At 46.5% G+C, this 12966-nt stretch overlaps 1 protein-coding gene across 3 annotated transcripts in view; it reads right to left on the bottom strand.

The window, feature by feature from the left end:
* LOC119442339 (adenylate cyclase type 5-like) overlaps positions 1–12966 on the bottom strand; it is a 347702-nt gene that overhangs the window by 162852 nt on the left and 171884 nt on the right. The window contains exon 1 of one of the 3 annotated variants that reach the window (XM_037707185.2): positions 11004–11712. The exons of the other annotated variants lie outside the window; for them this stretch is intronic. The gene's annotated coding sequence lies outside the window, so the exon portion shown is untranslated. Of the gene's footprint in view, positions 1–11003; positions 11713–12966 lie in introns of those variants that run through there. 3 annotated transcript variants of the gene reach the window in all.

The following is a 12966-nucleotide window of genomic DNA, read 5'->3' as shown; positions in this document are numbered from 1 at the left end:
GATCACATGATCACATTTCGCGATCTGCAAGTAAGAGGGCGCGTTAGTATTATCATTGGCATCACCAAAACAACCACTTGTGTAACTATTGTTGTTGTTGGTGGTGGTGGTGTTGTTGCTATCGTTGTTGTCATCATTCTTTATGTTAACCGCGTGTTTTATATACCGTAAAGATCAAGAATTGAGAATAAAAAAAGCTTGAACAACTATGGCCTTAAAAGGACTTGCACATGGGCTAGTTGGTATTTGCTCTGAACGATAGGCATTTTGAGCGCGAGGCGATAGGCATTTTGAGCGCCTCTCTTCTCTGTTTGTGCAATTTACGCTCAACATCTCTGTAATTCCAGCGTGACCTATATATAGGGGTCAATCTTCCTCGGAGAACCGAGTCCAACAGTGTACAGGGTGGATCATTGTGAAAGGAACGCGTAACCGGCATTAGTTGTGCTAGCTAGTTGCAACCTGACTTGATAATAATTACTGAGTATAGTTCTCGCGTCAGAAAATATGGCCCGCGATATCTTTCTTGTTTTAGAGCAAAACTACAAAGGCGTTCCTTTTCTAATTGCTTCGTCACAGACACAGAAAGGAGTAAGATGAATAAAGAAAGAAGGGGATTAATAAGGGATAAGAAATAAAGTGATTAGTTTATTAAGACAACCATGTGGATTTCAGTGAAGCCGAGACGCAATAAATCAGGCGGCGTTGTGCCAAATATTCGCGATATTAGAAAATTTTAATATGAGGGGAGCTCTCAAAGAGATCGACCACGATTGGTTAAACGCTGAACGAGTTGCTTAAGAGTGCATGAACAATTCGCACGAGTGCAGATATATTCAGCGGTTAACCGGTAGGGATTAACCTGGCTAACTCTAACGACCGCTCATTCAAGGGTCAGATTTAGCGCGCGTCCGGAAACTTCAGCTTTTGATGGCGGATAGTTTCTGGGAAACTCTCCGGCATCTGTGGCAGTAGTTCAGACCAGTGTGCCCTAATCTTCAGACTAGTATGTCTTACTTGAAACTACAGCGCGAAATTACACAGCACGAAAAGGAAGACAAGACGGACAAGATGCTGAACATTCGCATGCCTTGTCTTCCTTTTTGAACTGTGTAATTCCGTGCTGTAGCTTCAAGTATGGATTACCAAAACGCTCAGCATACGGTTCTTTTGTACTATGACTTAACCTGCAATAATCCGCAAGAGGGAGGCTTAGTCGCAAGGAGTTTGCCACCCGGCTGAACGTATATAGCACAATGCTACACATAAACCCAGAAAGACAGTTGCAAATAAAGATTCATCCTGCTCTGGGAATCGAAGCCGGGATCCCCGCCTGGCCGCGGGTCAGTAGCTATACCTTTTACATGTACTGACCAGTAGGCTAGCAATCAACGACGCCAGCGCGGATTAATTACGTGTAGTGCACGATCAATCTGTCGTCGAACAGTAAATTACTACAGCCTTCGTCACTATTAGCTCCATTGAAATTTGTGACAACTACATCCAGACGCTAGTGAGGTTTGGTTCCCGACCCCCCCCCCCCCCCCCCCCCCCTCCTACCCCCAAGACTAGATTTAGCTCCCAACTAGTCGAAGGTGTATCCATGGTAAATTCATATACTATTATTTAGCCAGGCTAATGCAAACACTTCCATTTTCGAAGTGGTATTCAAGTACGTGACATAGTGAGGCTGCATGTCAATTCATCGGTCGTCGCGAGGTTGCATGTTTTAGTCGTGTCTATCGTTCCTTCCCCGCGTTCGTGGTCGAGGTTTGCCCCGTCGTGCTAGAGCACTGTTATACAAGTTAAGGGTTGGGTCTGTGTTGGTGCGCGAACGCCTATATACCGACAAGGACGTGTGGACTGCCCGTCGTGTACGTTTTGTGGCTCCTGTGAGACACTTGAACATCTAGTTTTAGACTGTCCCGCATTGGTTGCGCAGCGCGCATTACTAATTAAGCAGTATAGACTTATGGGGCTGCAATGTGCGACCCTTGACGATTGCCTTTTTCCAAGGGGGAGCGCTGCAAGACGTGACCAGGCCCATCGAGCCCTGCTAAGTTTTCTGAAGGACACTGACTTGGCCTCCCGTTTATAGACATTATTTGTATTTTTGTTTTGTTTTTGTTTTGTTTTGTTTTGCTTTGTTTTGTTCTGTCTGTGTCTCCGTCATTTCTTTATTTTCTCTTTTATTTTCTCATATTTTCATTTCCTCTATTCCCTTCTCCTATAGGAGTAGGCAGGCGTTGTGCCCCTCTCGGTGGCAGTTGTCAGCCTGCTCCCTCCTTAATCCCTTTGTGTCCTTGTGTGTATATGTGTACAAATGAAATAATAATAATAATAATAATAATAATAATAATAATAATAATAATAATAATAATAATAATAATAATAATAATAATAAGTATACTACAAGGGTCGCTGGTGCTTAATTAATACAAAGAAATAGTTAGTCCTGCTTCGCGATTTCTTAATCAATTTCATTTTTATGTCTCTTTTGTTCACTGAAAGTGTTCTACCCAAATCAATAAGGAATAAGGAATCCATGAAACATTCCTGCATCAGTCCCCGCTACGACTACCAGCGCTTTCTACTTCGAACAACGTTGGCTCTCGTACACGCAAGGTCATCTTGGTAGCAAAAATCCTTGGACAGTGGCCACATGTGGCACAAGCTCAGAAAGCGACACGCGAACTGCAGCAGTTCCTGAAGTCTACAGACGTCAGTGATCGACTGCAGCCTCTGTGTACATCCGGATGAACGCATCATCAAGGGTTCTCTCTCGCTTTTTTTCTTTCTTTCCTTTCTTTCGTCCCCTAACCTCCTTTTCCCTGCGTAGGGTATTATTAAGGCGTACTCATATCTGATTGACCTCCCTGCCTTTCCTTTTATTTCTCTCCATCTCTCTTGTGTACCATAAAAAATCCTGTGGGGATGCAATCGGGAACAACACTTCCGTTCGCTATAAGAGGAGCGCTATATGTGCGAGTTACGATAATGGTCTCCTTGTAGTATAGAAAATTGTGCATGGAGAAGTGTACCCTACTCGAAGCACACGCCGAACTCCGATAAGAAGACCCGGCGCACGCAAAATGCAGTCAGAGTTGGCGAGCTGGAACTTCCGGGGGACAGAGAAGGCGCGGCGCGCAACGGGGACGAGACTTATGTTGACTGTGCCTCAGCGTGTAAGGGGCGAAGCGTGGGAGGGTGTTGCTCGACCAATGGTCGTGTATACGTAAATATTTAGCTTGGGATGGACAGCGTGGAGAAGAAGCTTCGAACCACCCTTGCTAACGGTATTAGCTGTTCTGATGGCGAAAAGAAAACAGAAAGCTGACCCGAATAAAGGCCCGAAGTCAGAGCTATTTATAAGTCGCGTACTTGCTCACTGATGTTTCTCGCGCTTTGTTTTTTACTCCATAAAACAGCCACAAACCCAGAAGCAGAGTGAAAAAAAAGGAATAAAGAAGAAAAAAAAAAAAACTAGTCGTACTAGTAGAGCATGTCAGCTACTCTGTTTTCTGGTAACCTGTCGACTAAGTGGGACAACCGAGCTAGATATTCGTACTTTGGAGATAGTGTACTTTCCAGCTTTCTCCCGACGAATGTTAACTATGGTATTATTCTGTAAACACTTGTAACATTCATGAGCGATCAACTTACACGTTCGCCAGGCCGTCGCGTGTGTAGTGCTTTGAAGTTTGAAGAAAGTGCCTGCCCATAACGCGAAGGCCCAGCGAGCGTCGTTACTCCGAGGCCAAGGCTGTATTCTCGGTTGATCACTTTTCGGAGACATCACGAGACATCAGTTGCAATGAAATTGCATAATGCAATTGAAAAATCCCAGCGGGCAATGTCTCTGTCGCTTCAATGAGGCTTCGCGTTAAACATTATACATCACGTGGAAAACAAAAGTCTCCCCGAATGTGGTCGACAGAGAGAATACGACCTCGTCGCACACGATGCACTCTGCGAGTAGCCGGTTCGAGATCTCGAGACAGCTCCCCCGGGAGCACGCCATGAAGGGCGCAGATTGCAAGCTAGCGATTAACACAAAGGACGGCCTACGATGAAGCATGAGACTAATAACGCTGCTAATTTCCCCTCGACTTTGCAATCCCGGCTACGGAAAATAGTATTAAGATCCCCACTTGGCGGCGCTGATAAGCAAGTGAAAACTGGATACAAAGGAATGGGAATGCGATGGGATTCACCCAGTGAGACCCGCAGGTAACGTACACGTTCCAGAAGCGCTTGGATTTAAAGTGGACGGCATAGCATCAACCGGTCAGAAGTCGAAATAAGCAAGAGACGTTTAGAGTATTGGTGGAGAAAAAAAGCAGGGAAGAGACTGATACCACCGGATCTGTTACAGTCATAGGTAGCGGTACAAGGGAGATAGAGAAGTTTTGAGGAAGAAAAAGAAAAGTTTAAGGAGATGTATACAAAAATACTAAAATGAAAAACATGTATAGCATACCTCGTTAAACCAAGCAGGCTAAGTGACTATTTGTCACTTCCTTGTTTTAAACGGGATGTTAATAAATCATAATCATCATCATCATCGAAACTAAGTCCGGGAAATTAAAGTTCGTTTAAGGTGGTCTCACACACAGCCTCACCGTATACGTTGGAATAAAGCTTTTCTCCATCGACAAAATGCCAAAAGTAAATTAAGCCAGAAGACGCAAAAAATAATAAAATAAACAATAAAAGCAAGTTTCTTTTATTAATATTTGCTTACTACTACTAAATATGTATGTGACCTTTGTGCCGAATGCTTGGACAGTGCATGTACGGAGCGGCGGAGCGTTCCTACATGCACTTCGATAACCGACATAGCGATCGCACTACTCGTAACGTTCGGTGTTCAAAATGCCTCAAATATGCACATTCACAATGCACGCAAAGGAAGGAAGGAAAATAAGAGGCGAAAGGCAGAGAGGTTAACCAGGTTAAGTGTCCGGTTGGCTACTCTGCACGGGGGGATGGGGTAAGGGCAGAAAAGATTAGAAAACAAGAGAAGATTAAAAAGAAGAAAAAACAAAAACAAAAAAGAACAAAAAAAAAACACATCTGTCCGCACAATTCTATAGTTTTTCATGAAGTCCTGTTTCTTTTAAAAAGCGTACTAGCGCTTTTAAAGCAGTTCGTTCCGACGTCGGCTGGGACCAGGGACCAAGAATTCTGGCTTCCTTAAGGGGACGGCTGTCTATCTTGTCGAGCGTGGTTCTGAAGACTTTCCTTTGTGCACTAAAACGACGACAGTCACACAGAAGATGTGCTATAGTCTCTTTGCACCCGCAAGTTTCACAATCTGTACTTGTGGCCATTCCCATCAGGTAGGAGTACGCGTTGGTGAAAGCTACTCCAAGTCTTAGGCGACAAATGAGAGTTACCTCCCGTCGTGGTAAGCCATGTGGAAGATGCACGCAAAATAAAGATCTATATATATTGTACATAGTAGGATCCCGACCGGGCTGTCAGCATATCAATAAACAAAACAAAATAGTACCCACAGGATTACATTCATATCTATCTATCTATCTATCTATCTATCTATCTATCTATCTATCTATCTATCTATCTATCTATCTATCTATCTATCTATCTATCTATCTATCTATCTATCTATCTATCTATCTATCTATCTATCTATCTATCTATCTAAGCTCTAGGGTAGCCCACTCCTTCTGCTGTTAACCGCGTCATCTGAAATAAACATTCGTCTCTCTCTTTCGTTGGATAACGTACATCACTTCGCAAATGCTGCCGTGGGACGCAACCAGCGAGTCACAGACGCGCCCTAGCTAATTGCTGCGTTGTACGACAGTTTCCGGAAATACCGACCATTTTCGCCGCTTCAATCATCGGCCTCTCACAATCCGCGCACGACGCCAGCCAGCTGTTCTCGTCAGCGCGTGTTGTACGTCGCTTTCGCTGACTCAAGCGCGTACGTGCACGTATTCTGTACCGAAAGTTTCGCACTGCCATGTCGAGCCGCAAATGCCCTATCTACATTTTCCTCCTCTCTCGGCCGGTGCAAGACATCTAAGCTGACGTCATAGCCAGCATCGGAAACCGAGAATAGCTTCGCTAAAGTCTGCTATAAATATTCCGGCTCTCCAGCGCAAATTAGCGCTATATATATAAAAAGGAACGAACGAAAGAAAGAAAGAAAGGCAGTATCGCGAGCTTGGTCGTCGAAACAGCTGCTACGGTCACGCCTTCACGCACAGTCAGCTAAAGCAGGTGATTAGGGATATGTGTCGCCCCGCGTCAATAGCTCGGAGTGGCTCGTTATCGCAAAGGCCGAAGTACAGCTGCTGGCGTTTCGAGGGGACGACCGTTTGGGAGAGCGGTACCACCGCTTTTTACGTAAAAGAGATTAAACCAGAGTCCGCTTATTTGTTATCGGAGAGAGTAAGAACGTGTGCGGCTGGTTCGGTTATAATGGTAGTGCCCTAACAAGCATTCCCATACTACGCATTTTCCTAACCAGCCCTTAGTACTGCGGCTTATTTCATGAAAGGGTCACACAAGTGTTCAACAAACCAACGATGCAGCATCGTGTTATTAAGCAAAACAATACGTACAAAGAGACACTAAAATGGCGTACCAAAGCGCATAAAACAAAGGGCATGGTATATTATAGGAGCTATTAAACAAGAATTATATACACAAATAAAAATTTACAGTTAGTTTCGCAGATAAATCGAAGCTAAACCTAAAGCTGCATATTAGGCTATGCCTGACTTCACAGCGGGGGCTATGTATTAATTTTCTCTCCTCTCTTTTCATCCCTTTAAACCCCTTCCCCCGTGCAGGGTAGCAAACCGGACGTGCGTCTTGTTAACCTCCCTGCCTTCCATTTCTTCTTTTTCCTCCTCCTCCTTGACCACGTGAGGTTCTTTAGCGTACATCCAATTAACGATACACGAGCACTGTTGCATTCCCAACCCAGATACAAGATCAACCAGAGGTTTTCTTTACGACGCACCGACCAACCGACCATGACCGGTATCGCACCTCCATGGCAACAAGATGGTCCCGCTAGAAAACGCGTGTGACGGAGCATTTGCGAGGGTGCGTGTGTAGTCGAACCGAAGTTGGCCGCCACATGAAAACTACTGTCACGAAATTTACGAGGCGCGGAATAAAATCTGCGAGATCATGTGCACCTTCGATACTTAATTAAGGCTACGTAGTCGTCATGCTTCTCTCTCGTCCTTCTCTTCGTGTCTGGCTTCATAAGAGTGGTTCGCCGTCTACATCTATGTCGTCGTCGTCGTCGCGTCACACACGCCGAGCCAATCGCGTCCTTACACGCCGAGCCAATTGTGAAACATTGCAGAAACCCGAACGACGCTACATAACCACCAGCTGCCCACAAAACGCTCCGTTATAACATTGATTAAAACTATGCGCGAGACCTGCACTTTTTTTATGAATACAGCTGTCATGCGCGCTAAGAGAGCAGACGAAAGCTTTAGAAGGCATGCGAGAGCACGCTGCTCCTCAACGGATGCTCTCCGGGAAACGGCTTACGCCGCAATTCTCCCTCGCGATAAAGCGGAGCAGTGTAGTAGTTTTATCATTCAGAGTCGCCGTAAAATGCCCACGAAATGCTGATGCAAAAGACGGAGGCGTGGGGCGTATATTCCATACACTTGAGCACACACACACGCACCAGACAAAAAAGAAAACAAAGAAAAAAGAAAACGGAACACGCATTTTCCATGTAACTGAATGTAACAGCGCTGCTATGTCACGGACGTAGTGTAAGTGTCTTACAACGCACTCTGCGTGTGAGCTGAGTGCCCGCGCGGGTCTCTTCTATTATCAGCAGCGCTCCAAAGGTACGGGTGGAACTAGGAGCACTGGATACGCAATCTTAGGCAAACTACAGTGACTGGAGTAAGCTATAGAGCGATAGAGAGAGAGGAATAAGGGGAAATAAAACTTGAGAGGTGTGGCTGACGGCACACCAAGCGTGCTACTCCAGATCACGGCGACGATGAATGAAATTAGAGGCACAGGATATGTGGCGCATAATGCACACGGAACACAAAATACACTACTAAACTATCTCGCTGAGACCAGTGTTTATCAGAAAAGTGGCACATATGCTGTTGCCAAAGTGTCCGCGCAAGCTGTGAACGTAAAAGCGATGGCTCTGCGTAGCCCCTGGTGCGATCTGCTACGCTTGTGTTTGCTGTCACTGTCTAAGGAGTTGCAGCAACGCAATCCTTCGAAGTCATCTGCCACCCAAGCAGTGGCGGACTAACTTCTGTCACGTCACCGAACAACGAGAGGCACGACATTAAAAACTTCCCACGCACAGGACAATATACAGCACGCATTCTGAGCATCGTGGGAGAGGCAAACCAAGCTTCGCTTTATAAAGTTTAAACATTCGTACTGTAGAACGCCCCAAAGGCTATGCCCACTTCGTTATTATACTATTGTTAATTTAGATTCCCGAAGCCGTTTGAGACTTAAAGGCACCACGTTAACTCACTGTCGATCGCGAAGGTGAGCATAAAGGCTACAGCCGCTATTTTCCCACCCCCTTTGCCCCATGTTTTTGTTTTTTTCAATTCCTAATTCAACACTGGCCTGATCCGAGAAAACTGATTCTCTAGTTTCCTTAGCTTGTCGTTGGAACTCTCCACACCCTTGGTGTGCGTTTTCCTTCTGATGCCCTGGCCAGCGCTCCGGTTATATATTTTCTGCGCAGTTACACTACCGCTTGGTTGGAAAGTGTTGTAGGGCTTTTCATAAGACAGCACGCAAGGTCGCTTCGCCGCTGTATCTGTTTAAAGAAGAAGAAAAAGTTCAATTGCTGAAATTTGATCTGGACAAACATCTAGTCGACTTATAGGGTTTTACGTTCCGAACTATATGCGCCATGAGACTCGTAGCGTGGAGATGAATGGATGGATGGAAAAACTTTATTGAGCTCCGCAATACTTTCGAGGCGTTGCATTTACTAACGTCCACCGAAATATCCGAGCACGGGAGCTTTGACATTTCACTTTCGCCACGGAGTGCGGGCACCGAGATGGGGAAACAAACCCACGACCTCGCGCACAACAGCAGAACGTCGTAGCTGTTGGGTACGCATCATTCCGCACCATGAGCATCCATGCTACGTGTGCCGAACTTAATATGTCATTGCTGCCCGTAGCACAGGAGGCGTCTATATTAGAATACAAGGTGCACTGGCATTCTGCCGCGAAACAAGTTCTGCCGCATAGTTTCGTCAATATGACACTTCAATAAGCGTAGTTCAATAATGCACTTGTCGGAAAGGGAATCCGTCGGTCCAGGATGGCCGGAATTAAGTGCAGCAGAGACAGAGAGATGAGAATAAAGGAGATGGCAGGGAGGTTAACCAGATTGCGGTATCCGGTTTGCTGCCCTCCGGAGGAGGAAAAGGGGAAACCTACAACGCGGCTTTGCGCCATTTCGAACATTACCCCAATGAAAAGGTGAGCAAATTTGCCAGTTTACTGACGTGCGCAAGGAAGAATGCATGCCACAAAGGTGAACCTACAGATGGAATAAATCCCAGCGTGCGCTTAGATTGATAAAAAATAATAGCTACAAGATCTGAAGCTCATACCCTGTTGCTGTGCGTACATTAACAAATTGCGTGTCTGTAAAGGTCTGTTTTCAAAGCAAGCCTTAAAATAGCAGAAAATAATGGCGACCAGCGAATGTGATTCGTGAACAAAAACGAGGGCTAGGCAAAAGGCATTCTCCGGCGCATTGGACGAGGTGGAAGGAGTGCACATCGCGAACTGTACGGAAACAAACGATTAGAAAACTAACAGGACGATTCGGTGTTCACAATATTGTGCACGTAGCGAAAACAACGCGCTAGACAGTTCTTGACCCTCGCAAAACCTAGGTCGATCGGGAAGAAAAATACTGCTCGTCGTGACATTTGGCAGTGGCGCCCGGAACGTCATATTTTAAGGCTAGAAACATCTTTGGACATTTGAGTTCTTGCTCGCGGGCATTCCTACGATTCATGAAACTGGCTGGCCTCAGTGACCGATTGTACCGGTGAAGTGATGGACAGTAGCACGTATTCACACTGAGAGTACCTTCTTTTCTCCCTCTCCTTTCTTTCTTTTCATCCTTCAAACTCCCTCCCCGTGTAGGGTAACAAACCGTACGGGCGTCTGGTTGACCTCCGACTTTTCCTTCCTTCTTTTCCTCCTCCTCCATGCGCGTCTATTATATTGTTACTATGCGTCCGGCAAACAAACAAACTAACAAACAAAAAATGACACCACAAAGCAAGTACCGCTGATCAGTTCCAAGCGCTAATCTTAATGAAAACAACCTGCCCCTAAACTACGGCTCATAACCGAACGAATCAACGAATGGTTACACCTTTGCAACTTTCTGGCCTTGTTTTGCCTCGATAAATTGCCCCTGATAATTCTGCCTTTTGGCGCTCCCTTGTTCCTTTTCGCATATGTTTGCTTCACATTATTTTCCGACGTTACTTAGTTCCTTGAGTTTATTTGTGATGATTGGGACAGCTGGCGCTACAGCATCGTATTTTCCCAGAAACTCAAAATTTAATTAACCAAAATTTCTTGATTATGAATTCCATACAACGAGTTCAAGGGTTTAAGGCAAAAGGGGAAATGAACAAAATTTCCTTAACAGCAAACAAATATCTACGAACAACTATACGTCCTGTTAGTTTCGATAACCTGTTTCCTAACAGCGCCAAGAGTGGAGCAACCTTCGCTCGAATTGCGAAATTTATTGACGGATATTTTTTAAATTTTTTTCCGAAACGAGAATGAAGTCAAAGGTGGTCCCCTCAGGTGTGTCATCTGAAAACCCGTAGGAAATGCAATGGCAACATCGCGCATTCAGACGACTCAAATGGCTGCAGACAGATTTGCACGCAGCAGAAATAAATTACGGCCGTAGTGATCTCCGACTCGGAAAGGGACCCAGGAGGGAGCACTCACCTTTGTCAACCGTTATAGCCACTTGTCCCCCGGGAACGACATCGACGGACACGGAGAGACACACCTCAGCTTGCCGAGCAAGTGAGCAGGAAAACAATGCCCCGGTTCACGTCGGCGCGAGCGAGCAGACAGGACAAAAGTGGTCCGGAGCCCGGGACGAAAGGACAACAGTCCGGCAGCCTCTATTGAGCACACTCTTATCCCGTCCGCACTATTTCGGCGTCTACGACGGTCACGCCACGACTGACTGCTCTCGATGATAGAAGAAGAGTCAAGCAGGGCAGGCACCACCGACACTGGCGACGTCGTCGTCGAGGCGACCGTTGTTCTCCTCTTCTAAAGATCGCCGGTCTCTTGTGAACCGGAAGAGAACGAAACTTTTACGCGGGGACCTTGAGGCAGCACCACACACACACAATACGCACGTGCCCAGAGGAGAGAGGCGATACCACGGTATACTGTTCTCACGGGACGATGATTAGCGGAGAGCAAGCGCAGGAGAAAAGAAGGAACAAACTTTTGTCTCCTTTCGAAACCCCCCCTGGTGTATTTTTTTTTTTTTTCTTGTAACCCCTACACCAGCAGCGTTATCTTAGCATGCTCCCTTGACCCAGCCGCCGCGGAAGGGAAGCGGGAAGTGTCGACGCTTATGCTGAGCGCTCGCAGCTGTTGTCGCTTGGTGAACCGCGAAACTCGAGCTGCGCCCCTCGGAGCGCGCGCACCGACTGAAAGGCGGGCAAGGCGCCGCGCGGATACGGCACCGCCGTGAGGAGGAAGAGGAGCGGGAGGACTCCCCTTTCGTCCGAGGGACGCCCGGCAGAGAGCGCACGGCTGCCGAAGACGCCGCGCCGCTACGCGCCCGCAGCCATCCGGCGACGCTACTGTGTGTAGTGGTAGTAGCAGCGCGGCTGCGCCCGGTCGCGGAAGATGACCGCTGCCTGCCGATCGAAAGGCGATGGGGAGACGGGGACTTTTTGGAGGAGATGGGCCCGCGTCCGTTTTGTTGGGACCCGTCGACAAACTTGGGTTCGGAACAGAAGGGATATTTTGTGCTGTTGTTAGAGCTCCAGCCAGCACTTCTCGTACACCTCCTCCATTTATATACATATATATATATATATATATATATATATATATATATATATATATGTATATATTACTGCTACTACTACTACTTCTACTAGTAGTAGTAGTAGTAGTAGTAGTAGTTGAAGTAGTAACACCAGCAGCAGTTAGTCGTAATAGTAGCAGTGTGAGTGCTACTCCTGCTACTACTACTAGCACCACTGCTAACTACTGCTTCTGCCGCTGCACCGCTCCTTCGTGAATAAACCGCAATAATTGAGAGTCAAGAGGTAGTTTAAAGAAGAGATGACGAAAGGAGTGTATGCACTTACTGGCTGCGGACTTTCAATACCATTAAATTCGGCGGAACCGCAAGAAAGTCTTGACAACGGTCCTCTTCGTCACTTGACAAAAAGTTCTTCGTTGCTCCCCCACCGGAGTGACAATACAACAAACAGCGAACTCTCAGAAGCATTTAACTTGAGGGGTGGAAAGAGAGGAGAGAGAGAGAGAGACAGAGAAGCAACTTTCCTCCCCCCAGGAGCTAGCGTCAGCGATCTCCGGAGCTGGACCGGAGTTCTTCGTCTATGTTCGTTCTGACATGAAGGCCGGAAACGCGCTAAAGAGAACACACGCGAATACGCACGCACTTCATGCTCCAGTCACATTCACCGTGTTGCGACGAAATAAAGCAGCGAAGTGTTTATTGCCGAGATGACCCGACGCTATATCAAGGCATACACGCTCTCTCGAATCCGGTGATATCTTGCCTCGAGGGCTCAATATCTTGTTCGAGTGTCGTGCAAGCGTGTTTTCGAGACGATCGCCCCTTCGAACTTCAGAACGACACGGATCTAGCGAGATATAGGAGATAAGGTAGTATTTCTGTTACTTCACG

This window comes from Dermacentor silvarum, chromosome 2 (genome assembly GCF_013339745.2).
Source record: "Dermacentor silvarum isolate Dsil-2018 chromosome 2, BIME_Dsil_1.4, whole genome shotgun sequence".
Lineage (NCBI taxonomy): Eukaryota > Metazoa > Arthropoda > Arachnida > Ixodida > Ixodidae > Dermacentor > Dermacentor silvarum.
The sequence above is the reverse complement of the archived record's forward strand: the minus strand, read 5'-3'. Positions and strand labels throughout refer to the sequence as shown.